This window comes from Ambystoma mexicanum, chromosome 2p (assembly GCF_040938575.1).
Source record: "Ambystoma mexicanum isolate Mex_15411 chromosome 2p, UKY_AmexF1_1, whole genome shotgun sequence".
In the NCBI taxonomy this organism is placed as follows: Eukaryota; Metazoa; Chordata; class Amphibia; order Caudata; family Ambystomatidae; genus Ambystoma; species Ambystoma mexicanum.
The window spans coordinates 1,308,189,651-1,308,202,197 of NC_090923.1; the positions used below are offsets into that span (position 1 = coordinate 1,308,189,651).

Here is a 12,547-nt window from a genome sequence, read left to right on the forward strand (position 1 = left end):
GTGTCAGCTGGTGAGATGGAATGACCTCCCAGGAAGCACACTGGCAGATAATTTGCATAGGCACACCCCCTCTCCCTCTCCTTAGCCCTGCTTGCTCCACAGTAGCAAGTATCTGGGGAAAATATAGTGGTCGAGGTGGGGTAGCAGTAACTAGCAACTCTGAGAAAGTAAATCTGGGACACTTGGCGACCTGTGGGCAACAACTGCAGAGCTCAGTGCCCAGGACTTTGTGGCACAGGGAGGAGGTCTGTGGGATTTCAGTAACTTGGAGACATGCAACCTGGTCGGGAGTGCTTCAGGTCTCCTTCCTTGCATGTTCCAAGCAACTCAACAAAGCATCAACAGGCTGGGATACCAACCACAGAGCCCCTTCCCACTTGATTAAAAGGCCAAAATCTTTTCCATGCAAATACATAGCCCCCAAATACCATATTTTCTTTGTTTTCTCTCTCTCTGTCTCTCTCTCCTCCCTCTCTCCCTCCCTCACTCACTCCTTCCCACCCTCCCGCCCTCTCTCTTCCCCCCTACCCCCCCTCCCTCTCCCTACCATTAATTTTAGGTTTTCATGCACTGCAGCACATTGTCACAATGGTATTTCACAATGGGACTTTTTGAAAGTTACAGAAATCAAAAAAGAAATCAACCAACTAAAAGCAGCCAAATCCGGAGTACACTGCTCAGCCCCAATTAAAGATTAAGGCCCTGAAGCAAGTAAAGCTGTGGTTCAGAGCGATGTTTGCAAACAGCACCTTAAAGCAGTTTACGCTGGAGTGCACAACAAGGAGGAAAGTGATAATACTGAGTTTGGTAGAATGGGATAAAAAAAAAAAAAAAAAAGAAGCGTGCCACTTCTAAAAGTACAAGTCAAGAAACTGAAGGGGACAGGGCTGTTCATTCAGTCAAGAGGACTCACAAGTAAAAGGCTCCTGAGGCATTAGTGTTGAATTTGGCGCAAAATGTATTGTGTTGTCGTGTAATATGAATGAACATAAAATGTCAATCTTCAATAAAAAAAGATATATTAAAAAATAAAGACTTGCAAATTAAGAAAGTTTCTGTCCAGACATGTGCCTAAAATAGTGAATGCTTTACGAATGTGCGTGTCATCCTTTAGAGCAGGGGCCAATTTAATTTTCCCATTATCATTCCAATATTAGTACATGTGTTGCAGAAGCAAGCGCAAAGGGAGAGTCAATCAAACCATTGATTAGGACCTCTGGTCAAAGGTTTGCCATACCAAATGTCCTTATGTCAGAGGGCAGAAAGTCCAAACACCATTTAGATATCGGGTGATATGAAATGAAGAGGCAAACAACAATGAATAAGCATTCTTTGCTGCTGTATTGATCTGGTCCTAAAGGGTTTTAGTTTAATGCCAATTATATTTAAAGATATAAAGATTAATGCTCCAGGGTGCTTGCAAAATGACACCCCCTCCCCATCACAATGGCTGGCTGATGCAAGCCTGAGAGCATCACAACAGACCCATAGACATGAGAAAAACTCTGTACCTCTGAGTGTATGTGGGCCCATGGCTGTAACAAGGACAAGGCAAGAACAGGAGGTGGCTTAAAGCGTCAGCACCAGAGGCTGTCCGATTGAGCCCTGTAAGCAACAGATGTTGGACCATCCTTTAAAGGATTCTCAGGCTGATTTCAATTTTAACTTTGCAGCTGATTTAAGGATTGCTCAACCTTCGACCCACGTCTAGATTGCAAGGATAAGCCCTGGAAATCTTGTACAGCTTGTACTGGTGGGAGATGATGTGACTTTATCAACTGCAACGGGATATGAGGCATGTGTGCCACAAAAAGCAGGTCTAGGATTTTTTAAAAGAAAGCCGCTTTAAGAAGGGAACTTTGGGCAACCCCACTGAGAGCAAAAGTATGACACAAAAGGTAAGGGGTTCAGTGGGTCAAATGATAGCACATTTGACTGTGAGTCAGTTTATTGTAAGTCCAAATGCTACCTGCTTTGAAATTTTCCAGGCTTTTTGTCTCATTTCTTAACAGATCCATTCCTATGTACCTCTGTGCTTTGAACAGAGTTTTCATTGTAAGGGAGGGACATACAGTATACCTTCCTGGGCAGGGAAGACTCTATGTAAAAGCAAGAGTAGCAGACAGCTTAAAAGAATCACCAGCAGGACCCTCTAGACCTTCCCCAAAAAACATAAAATGATTTCTCTGCACACATGTGCATTGAACAGCGCAAGTAGTTTGGTTAATGTCAGTGGATAAATGTCACTTTCCCACAGTGCAGAACAAAATCTCTTGTACAGGCCCCTTCTGCAAAAGCATTACCACTGTAGAAAGCAGGGCAGGTGAGGCAGTGTACAGTCACCTCCGACACTTCACTCCTCTGATCGGCTACGATCGGCCAAGGACCTCTCTATGAGAGCTGAGGGTGGAATTTTCTGGTCCTCGGTAAGTTAGGGAGACATGGCAAAAGGGATCCTCAATCAACGGCTCAGCCTTTGCTTTGTGGCCTGTCCATATATGTCTGTTCTCCAAATTACCTGCCGCTGCCCAGGTGTCAGCTGGTGAGATGGAATGACCTCGCAGGAAGCAAACTGGCAGATGATTTGCATAGGCAAACCCCCTCTCCCTCTTTCTTAGCCCTGCTTACTCCACAGTAGCAAGTATCTGGGGAAAATATAGTGGTCGAGGTGGGGTAGTAGTAACTAGTAAATCTGGGGTGCTTGGCAACTTGTGGGGAACAACTGCAGAGCTCAGCGCCCAGAACTTTGTGGCACAGGGAGGAGGTCTGTGGGATTTCAGTAACTTGGAGGCATGCAACCTGGTCGGGAGTGCTTCAGGTCTCCTTCCATGCACGTTCCAAGCAACTCAACAAAGCATCAACAGGCTGCCATACCAGCCACAGAGCCCCTTTCCACATAAAGAAAATATGGTATTCGGGGGCTATGTGTTTGCATGGCAAAGATTTTAGGCTTTTAATTGTTTTCTCTCTCTCTCTGTCTCTCTCTCTCCTCCCTCCCTCCCTCCTTCCCATCCCCCACAACCCCCGCTCCCTCTCCCTACCATTAATTTTAAGTGTTCCTGCACTGCATCACATTGTGACAATGGTATTTCACAATGGGACTGTTTGAAAGTTACAGAAATCAAAAAAGAAATCAACCAACTAAAAGCAGCCAAATCCGGAGTACACTGCTCAGCCCCAATTAAAGATTAAGGCCTAGAAGCAAGTAAAGCTGTAGTTCAGAGCGATGTTTGCAAATAGCACCTTAAAGCAGTTTACGCTGGAGTGCACAACAAGGGGGAAAGTGTTAATACTGAGTTTGGTAGAATGGGATAAAAAAACAAAAGCAGCGTGCCACTTCTAAAAGTACAAGTCAAGAAATTGAAGGGGATGGGGCTGTTCATTCAGTCAATAGGACTCACAAGTAAAAGGCTCCAGAGTCATTAGTGTTGAATTTGGCGCAAAATGTATTGTGTTGTCGTGTAAAATGAATGAACATACAATTTCAATCTTCATTAAAAAAGATGTATTCAAAAATAAAGACTTGCAGATTAAGAAAGTTTTTGTCCTGTCGTGTGCCAAAAATAGTGAATGCTTTACGAATGTGCGTGTCATCCTTTGAAGCAGGGTCAAATTCAATTTTCCCATTTTCATTCCAATATTAGTACATGGGTTGCTGAGGCACATAGGAATGGATCTGTTAAGAAATGAAACAAAAAGCCTGGAAAAATGTTGAAACAGGTAGGATTTGGACTTACAATAAACTGACTCACAGTCAGATGTGCTATCCCTTGACCCACTGACCCCCTTGCCTTTTGTGTAATCCTTTTCCTCTCAGCAGTGTTGTCCAAAGTTCCCTACTTAAAGAGACTTTCTTATACAAAAGATCCTAGACCTGTTTTTTATGGCCCACATGCCTCATATCCCGTTGCTCTTGATAAACCCACGTCATCTCCCACCAATACAATCTGTAAAATATTTCAAGGGCATAGCCAAGGAAATTAGACGTGGGCCGAAGGTTGAGCAATCCTTAAACCAGCAGCAAAATTAACATTGAAATCAGCCTCAGAATCTCTTAAAGGATGGGCCAACATTGGTTGCTTGCAGGGCGCAATCGGACAGCCTCTGGTGCTGACGCCTTAAGGCAAGCGCAAAGGGAGAGCCAACCAAACCATTGATTAGGACCTCTGGACTTTCTGCTCTTTGACATAAGGACATTTGATATGGCAAACGTTTGACCAAACACCATTTAGATGTCGGATGGTATGGAATTAAGCGGCAAACAGCAATACATCAGCATTCTTTGCTGCTTTATTGATCTGGTCCTAAAGGGTTTGGTTTAATGCCAATTATATTTAAAGATTCATGCTCAAGGGTGCTTGCAAATCGACACCCCCTCCCCATCACGATGGCTGGGTGATGCAAGCGTGAGAGCATCACAGCAGACCCATAGACATGAGAAACACTCTGTACCTCTGAGTGTATGTGGGCCCATGGCTGGATCAAGGACAAGGCAAGAACAGGAGATGGCTTAAGGTGTCAGCACCCAGGCTGCCCCTTTGCACGCTGCCAGCAACAGATGTTGGCCCATCCTTTAAGAGATTCTGAGGCTGATTTCAATGTTAACTTTGCTGCTGATTAAAGGATTGCTCAACCTTCGACCTGCGTCTAGTTTGCTTGGCTAAGCCCTGAAAATCTTTTACAGCTTGTATTGGTGGGAGATGATGTGAGTTTATCAAGAGCAACGGGATATGAGGCATGTGTGCCACAAAATGCAGGTCTAGGATCTTTTATTTGAAAGCCACTTTGGAAAACCCTACTGAGAACAAAAGGATTACACAAAAGGAAAGGGGATCAGTGGGTCAGGGGATAGCACATCTGACTGTGAGTCAGTTAATTGTAAGCCCAAATCCTACCCGTTTCGACATTTTTCCAGACTTTTTGTTTCATTTCTTAACAGATCCATTCCTATGTACCTCTGTGCTTTCAACAGAGTTTTCATTGTAATGGAGGGACATACAGTATGCCTTAAACATGCCTGGGCAGGGAAGACTATGTAAAAGCAAGAGTAGCAGACAGCTTAATAAATCATCAGCAGGACCCTCTAGACCTTCCCCAAAAAACATAACATGATTTCTATGCATGTATGTGCGTTGAACAGCGCAAGTAATTTGGTTAATGTCAGTGGATAAATGTGACTTTCGCACAGCGCAGAACAAAATCACTTGTACAGGCCCCTTCTGCAAAAGCATTACCGCTACAGAAAGCAGTGAAAAGGTGAGGCAGTGTGCAGTCCCCCCTGACCCTTCACAGCCCTGATCGGCCACGATCGGCCAAGGACCTCTCTATGAGAGCTGAGGGTGGAATTTTTCTGGACCTCAGTAACTTAGGGAGACATGGCTAAAGGGATCCTCAATCAACGGCCCAGCCTTTGCTCTGTGGCCTGTCCGGATATGTCTGTTCTCCAAATTACCTGCCGCTGCCCAGGTGTCAGCTGGTGAGATGGAATGACCTCCCAGGAAGCACACTGGCAGATAATTTGCATAGGCACACCCCCTCTCCCTCTCCTTAGCCCTGCTTGCTCCACAGTAGCAAGTATCTGGGGAAAATATAGTGGTCGAGGTGGGGTAGCAGTAACTAGCAACTCTGAGAAAGTAAATCTGGGACACTTGGCGACCTGTGGGCAACAACTGCAGAGCTCAGTGCCCAGGACTTTGTGGCACAGGGAGGAGGTCTGTGGGATTTCAGTAACTTGGAGACATGCAACCTGGTCGGGAGTGCTTCAGGTCTCCTTCCTTGCATGTTCCAAGCAACTCAACAAAGCATCAACAGGCTGGGATACCAACCACAGAGCCCCTTCCCACTTGATTAAAAGGCCAAAATCTTTTCCATGCAAATACATAGCCCCCAAATACCATATTTTCTTTGTTTTCTCTCTCTCTGTCTCTCTCTCCTCCCTCTCTCCCTCCCTCACTCACTCCTTCCCACCCTCCCGCCCTCTCTCTTCCCCCCTACCCCCCCTCCCTCTCCCTACCATTAATTTTAGGTTTTCATGCACTGCAGCACATTGTCACAATGGTATTTCACAATGGGACTTTTTGAAAGTTACAGAAATCAAAAAAGAAATCAACCAACTAAAAGCAGCCAAATCCGGAGTACACTGCTCAGCCCCAATTAAAGATTAAGGCCCTGAAGCAAGTAAAGCTGTGGTTCAGAGCGATGTTTGCAAACAGCACCTTAAAGCAGTTTACGCTGGAGTGCACAACAAGGAGGAAAGTGATAATACTGAGTTTGGTAGAATGGGATAAAAAAAAAAAAAAAAAAGAAGCGTGCCACTTCTAAAAGTACAAGTCAAGAAACTGAAGGGGACAGGGCTGTTCATTCAGTCAAGAGGACTCACAAGTAAAAGGCTCCTGAGGCATTAGTGTTGAATTTGGCGCAAAATGTATTGTGTTGTCGTGTAATATGAATGAACATAAAATGTCAATCTTCAATAAAAAAAGATATATTAAAAAATAAAGACTTGCAAATTAAGAAAGTTTCTGTCCAGACATGTGCCTAAAATAGTGAATGCTTTACGAATGTGCGTGTCATCCTTTAGAGCAGGGGCCAATTTAATTTTCCCATTATCATTCCAATATTAGTACATGTGTTGCAGAAGCAAGCGCAAAGGGAGAGTCAATCAAACCATTGATTAGGACCTCTGGTCAAAGGTTTGCCATACCAAATGTCCTTATGTCAGAGGGCAGAAAGTCCAAACACCATTTAGATATCGGGTGATATGAAATGAAGAGGCAAACAACAATGAATAAGCATTCTTTGCTGCTGTATTGATCTGGTCCTAAAGGGTTTTAGTTTAATGCCAATTATATTTAAAGATATAAAGATTAATGCTCCAGGGTGCTTGCAAAATGACACCCCCTCCCCATCACAATGGCTGGCTGATGCAAGCCTGAGAGCATCACAACAGACCCATAGACATGAGAAAAACTCTGTACCTCTGAGTGTATGTGGGCCCATGGCTGTAACAAGGACAAGGCAAGAACAGGAGGTGGCTTAAAGCGTCAGCACCAGAGGCTGTCCGATTGAGCCCTGTAAGCAACAGATGTTGGACCATCCTTTAAAGGATTCTCAGGCTGATTTCAATTTTAACTTTGCAGCTGATTTAAGGATTGCTCAACCTTCGACCCACGTCTAGATTGCAAGGATAAGCCCTGGAAATCTTGTACAGCTTGTACTGGTGGGAGATGATGTGACTTTATCAACTGCAACGGGATATGAGGCATGTGTGCCACAAAAAGCAGGTCTAGGATTTTTTAAAAGAAAGCCGCTTTAAGAAGGGAACTTTGGGCAACCCCACTGAGAGCAAAAGTATGACACAAAAGGTAAGGGGTTCAGTGGGTCAAATGATAGCACATTTGACTGTGAGTCAGTTTATTGTAAGTCCAAATGCTACCTGCTTTGAAATTTTCCAGGCTTTTTGTCTCATTTCTTAACAGATCCATTCCTATGTACCTCTGTGCTTTGAACAGAGTTTTCATTGTAAGGGAGGGACATACAGTATACCTTCCTGGGCAGGGAAGACTCTATGTAAAAGCAAGAGTAGCAGACAGCTTAAAAGAATCACCAGCAGGACCCTCTAGACCTTCCCCAAAAAACATAAAATGATTTCTCTGCACACATGTGCATTGAACAGCGCAAGTAGTTTGGTTAATGTCAGTGGATAAATGTCACTTTCCCACAGTGCAGAACAAAATCTCTTGTACAGGCCCCTTCTGCAAAAGCATTACCACTGTAGAAAGCAGGGCAGGTGAGGCAGTGTACAGTCACCTCCGACACTTCACTCCTCTGATCGGCTACGATCGGCCAAGGACCTCTCTATGAGAGCTGAGGGTGGAATTTTCTGGTCCTCGGTAAGTTAGGGAGACATGGCAAAAGGGATCCTCAATCAACGGCTCAGCCTTTGCTTTGTGGCCTGTCCATATATGTCTGTTCTCCAAATTACCTGCCGCTGCCCAGGTGTCAGCTGGTGAGATGGAATGACCTCGCAGGAAGCAAACTGGCAGATGATTTGCATAGGCAAACCCCCTCTCCCTCTTTCTTAGCCCTGCTTACTCCACAGTAGCAAGTATCTGGGGAAAATATAGTGGTCGAGGTGGGGTAGTAGTAACAAGTAAATCTGGGGTGCTTGGCAACTTGTGGGGAACAACTGCAGAGCTCAGCGCCCAGAACTTTGTGGCACAGGGAGGAGGTCTGTGGGATTTCAGTAACTTGGAGGCATGCAACCTGGTCGGGAGTGCTTCAGGTCTCCTTCCATGCACGTTCCAAGCAACTCAACAAAGCATCAACAGGCTGCCATACCAGCCACAGAGCCCCTTTCCACATAAAGAAAATATGGTATTCGGGGGCTATGTGTTTGCATGGCAAAGATTTTAGGCTTTTAATTGTTTTCTCTCTCTCTCTGTCTCTCTCTCTCCTCCCTCCCTCCCTCCTTCCCATCCCCCACAACCCCCGCTCCCTCTCCCTACCATTAATTTTAAGTGTTCCTGCACTGCATCACATTGTGACAATGGTATTTCACAATGGGACTGTTTGAAAGTTACAGAAATCAAAAAAGAAATCAACCAACTAAAAGCAGCCAAATCCGGAGTACACTGCTCAGCCCCAATTAAAGATTAAGGCCTAGAAGCAAGTAAAGCTGTAGTTCAGAGCGATGTTTGCAAATAGCACCTTAAAGCAGTTTACGCTGGAGTGCACAACAAGGGGGAAAGTGTTAATACTGAGTTTGGTAGAATGGGATAAAAAAACAAAAGCAGCGTGCCACTTCTAAAAGTACAAGTCAAGAAATTGAAGGGGATGGGGCTGTTCATTCAGTCAATAGGACTCACAAGTAAAAGGCTCCAGAGTCATTAGTGTTGAATTTGGCGCAAAATGTATTGTGTTGTCGTGTAAAATGAATGAACATACAATTTCAATCTTCATTAAAAAAGATGTATTCAAAAATAAAGACTTGCAGATTAAGAAAGTTTTTGTCCTGTCGTGTGCCAAAAATAGTGAATGCTTTACGAATGTGCGTGTCATCCTTTGAAGCAGGGTCAAATTCAATTTTCCCATTTTCATTCCAATATTAGTACATGGGTTGCTGAGGCACATAGGAATGGATCTGTTAAGAAATGAAACAAAAAGCCTGGAAAAATGTTGAAACAGGTAGGATTTGGACTTACAATAAACTGACTCACAGTCAGATGTGCTATCCCTTGACCCACTGACCCCCTTGCCTTTTGTGTAATCCTTTTCCTCTCAGCAGTGTTGTCCAAAGTTCCCTACTTAAAGAGACTTTCTTATACAAAAGATCCTAGACCTGTTTTTTATGGCCCACATGCCTCATATCCCGTTGCTCTTGATAAACCCACGTCATCTCCCACCAATACAATCTGTAAAATATTTCAAGGGCATAGCCAAGGAAATTAGACGTGGGCCGAAGGTTGAGCAATCCTTAAACCAGCAGCAAAATTAACATTGAAATCAGCCTCAGAATCTCTTAAAGGATGGGCCAACATTGGTTGCTTGCAGGGCGCAATCGGACAGCCTCTGGTGCTGACGCCTTAAGGCAAGCGCAAAGGGAGAGCCAACCAAACCATTGATTAGGACCTCTGGACTTTCTGCTCTTTGACATAAGGACATTTGATATGGCAAACGTTTGACCAAACACCATTTAGATGTCGGATGGTATGGAATTAAGCGGCAAACAGCAATACATCAGCATTCTTTGCTGCTTTATTGATCTGGTCCTAAAGGGTTTGGTTTAATGCCAATTATATTTAAAGATTCATGCTCAAGGGTGCTTGCAAATCGACACCCCCTCCCCATCACGATGGCTGGGTGATGCAAGCGTGAGAGCATCACAGCAGACCCATAGACATGAGAAACACTCTGTACCTCTGAGTGTATGTGGGCCCATGGCTGGATCAAGGACAAGGCAAGAACAGGAGATGGCTTAAGGTGTCAGCACCCAGGCTGCCCCTTTGCACGCTGCCAGCAACAGATGTTGGCCCATCCTTTAAGAGATTCTGAGGCTGATTTCAATGTTAACTTTGCTGCTGATTAAAGGATTGCTCAACCTTCGACCTGCGTCTAGTTTGCTTGGCTAAGCCCTGAAAATCTTTTACAGCTTGTATTGGTGGGAGATGATGTGAGTTTATCAAGAGCAACGGGATATGAGGCATGTGTGCCACAAAATGCAGGTCTAGGATCTTTTATTTGAAAGCCACTTTGGAAAACCCTACTGAGAACAAAAGGATTACACAAAAGGAAAGGGGATCAGTGGGTCAGGGGATAGCACATCTGACTGTGAGTCAGTTAATTGTAAGCCCAAATCCTACCCGTTTCGACATTTTTCCAGACTTTTTGTTTCATTTCTTAACAGATCCATTCCTATGTACCTCTGTGCTTTCAACAGAGTTTTCATTGTAATGGAGGGACATACAGTATGCCTTAAACATGCCTGGGCAGGGAAGACTATGTAAAAGCAAGAGTAGCAGACAGCTTAATAAATCATCAGCAGGACCCTCTAGACCTTCCCCAAAAAACATAACATGATTTCTATGCATGTATGTGCGTTGAACAGCGCAAGTAATTTGGTTAATGTCAGTGGATAAATGTGACTTTCGCACAGCGCAGAACAAAATCACTTGTACAGGCCCCTTCTGCAAAAGCATTACCGCTACAGAAAGCAGTGAAAAGGTGAGGCAGTGTGCAGTCCCCCCTGACCCTTCACAGCCCTGATCGGCCACGATCGGCCAAGGACCTCTCTATGAGAGCTGAGGGTGGAATTTTTCTGGACCTCAGTAACTTAGGGAGACATGGCTAAAGGGATCCTCAATCAACGGCCCAGCCTTTGCTCTGTGGCCTGTCCGGATATGTCTGTTCTCCAAATTACCTGCCGCTGCCCAGGTGTCAGCTGGTGAGATGGAATGACCTCCCAGGAAGCACACTGGCAGATAATTTGCATAGGCACACCCCCTCTCCCTCTCCTTAGCCCTGCTTGCTCCACAGTAGCAAGTATCTGGGGAAAATATAGTGGTCGAGGTGGGGTAGCAGTAACTAGCAACTCTGAGAAAGTAAATCTGGGACATTTGGCGACCTGTGGGCAACAACTGCAGAGCTCAGTGCCCAGGACTTTGTGGCACAGGGAGGAGGTCTGTGGGATTTCAGTAACTTGGAGACATGCAACCTGGTCGGGAGTGCTTCAGGTCTCCTTCCTTGCATGTTCCAAGCAACTCAACAAAGCATCAACAGGCTGGGATACCAACCACAGAGCCCCTTCCCACTTGATTAAAAGGCCAAAATCTTTTCCATGCAAATACATAGCCCCCAAATACCATATTTTCTTTGTTTTCTCTCTCTCTGTCTCTCTCTCCTCCCTCTCTCCCTCCCTCACTCACTCCTTCCCACCCTCCCGCCCTCTCTCTTCCCCCCTACCCCCCCTCCCTCTCCCTACCATTAATTTTAGGTTTTCATGCACTGCAGCACATTGTCACAATGGTATTTCACAATGGGACTTTTTGAAAGTTACAGAAATCAAAAAAGAAATCAACCAACTAAAAGCAGCCAAATCCGGAGTACACTGCTCAGCCCCAATTAAAGATTAAGGCCCTGAAGCAAGTAAAGCTGTGGTTCAGAGCGATGTTTGCAAACAGCACCTTAAAGCAGTTTACGCTGGAGTGCACAACAAGGAGGAAAGTGATAATACTGAGTTTGGTAGAATGGGATAAAAAAAAAAAAAAAAAGAAGCGTGCCACTTCTAAAAGTACAAGTCAAGAAACTGAAGGGGACAGGGCTGTTCATTCAGTCAAGAGGACTCACAAGTAAAAGGCTCCTGAGGCATTAGTGTTGAATTTGGCGCAAAATGTATTGTGTTGTCGTGTAATATGAATGAACATAAAATGTCAATCTTCAATAAAAAAAGATATATTAAAAAATAAAGACTTGCAAATTAAGAAAGTTTCTGTCCAGACATGTGCCTAAAATAGTGAATGCTTTACGAATGTGCGTGTCATCCTTTAGAGCAGGGGCCAATTTAATTTTCCCATTATCATTCCAATATTAGTACATGTGTTGCAGAAGCAAGCGCAAAGGGAGAGTCAATCAAACCATTGATTAGGACCTCTGGTCAAAGGTTTGCCATACCAAATGTCCTTATGTCAGAGGGCAGAAAGTCCAAACACCATTTAGATATCGGGTGATATGAAATGAAGAGGCAAACAACAATGAATAAGCATTCTTTGCTGCTGTATTGATCTGGTCCTAAAGGGTTTTAGTTTAATGCCAATTATATTTAAAGATATAAAGATTAATGCTCCAGGGTGCTTGCAAAATGACACCCCCTCCCCATCACAATGGCTGGCTGATGCAAGCCTGAGAGCATCACAACAGACCCATAGACATGAGAAAAACTCTGTACCTCTGAGTGTATGTGGGCCCATGGCTGTAACAAGGACAAGGCAAGAACAGGAGGTGGCTTAAAGCGTCAGCACCAGAGGCTGTCCGATTGAGCCCTGTAAGCAAC

The 12,547-nt window shown here is 44.5% G+C and overlaps 3 non-coding genes across 3 annotated transcripts; all 3 read right to left on the reverse strand.

Moving 5' to 3' along the window:
* Window positions 1-1,072: 1,072 nt before the first annotated feature.
* LOC138567983 (U6 spliceosomal RNA) lies at window positions 1,073-1,179 on the reverse strand. The gene has a single exon (XR_011302360.1). It is a non-coding gene; the product is annotated as a U6 spliceosomal RNA (small nuclear RNA).
* Window positions 1,180-6,538: 5,359 nt separating this feature from the next.
* LOC138567984 (U6 spliceosomal RNA) lies at window positions 6,539-6,645 on the reverse strand. The gene has a single exon (XR_011302361.1). It is a non-coding gene; the product is annotated as a U6 spliceosomal RNA (small nuclear RNA).
* Window positions 6,646-12,003: 5,358 nt separating this feature from the next.
* Window positions 12,004-12,110, reverse strand: LOC138567985 (U6 spliceosomal RNA). The gene has a single exon (XR_011302362.1). It is a non-coding gene; the product is annotated as a U6 spliceosomal RNA (small nuclear RNA).
* Between the last annotated feature and the right edge of the window lie 437 nt (window positions 12,111-12,547).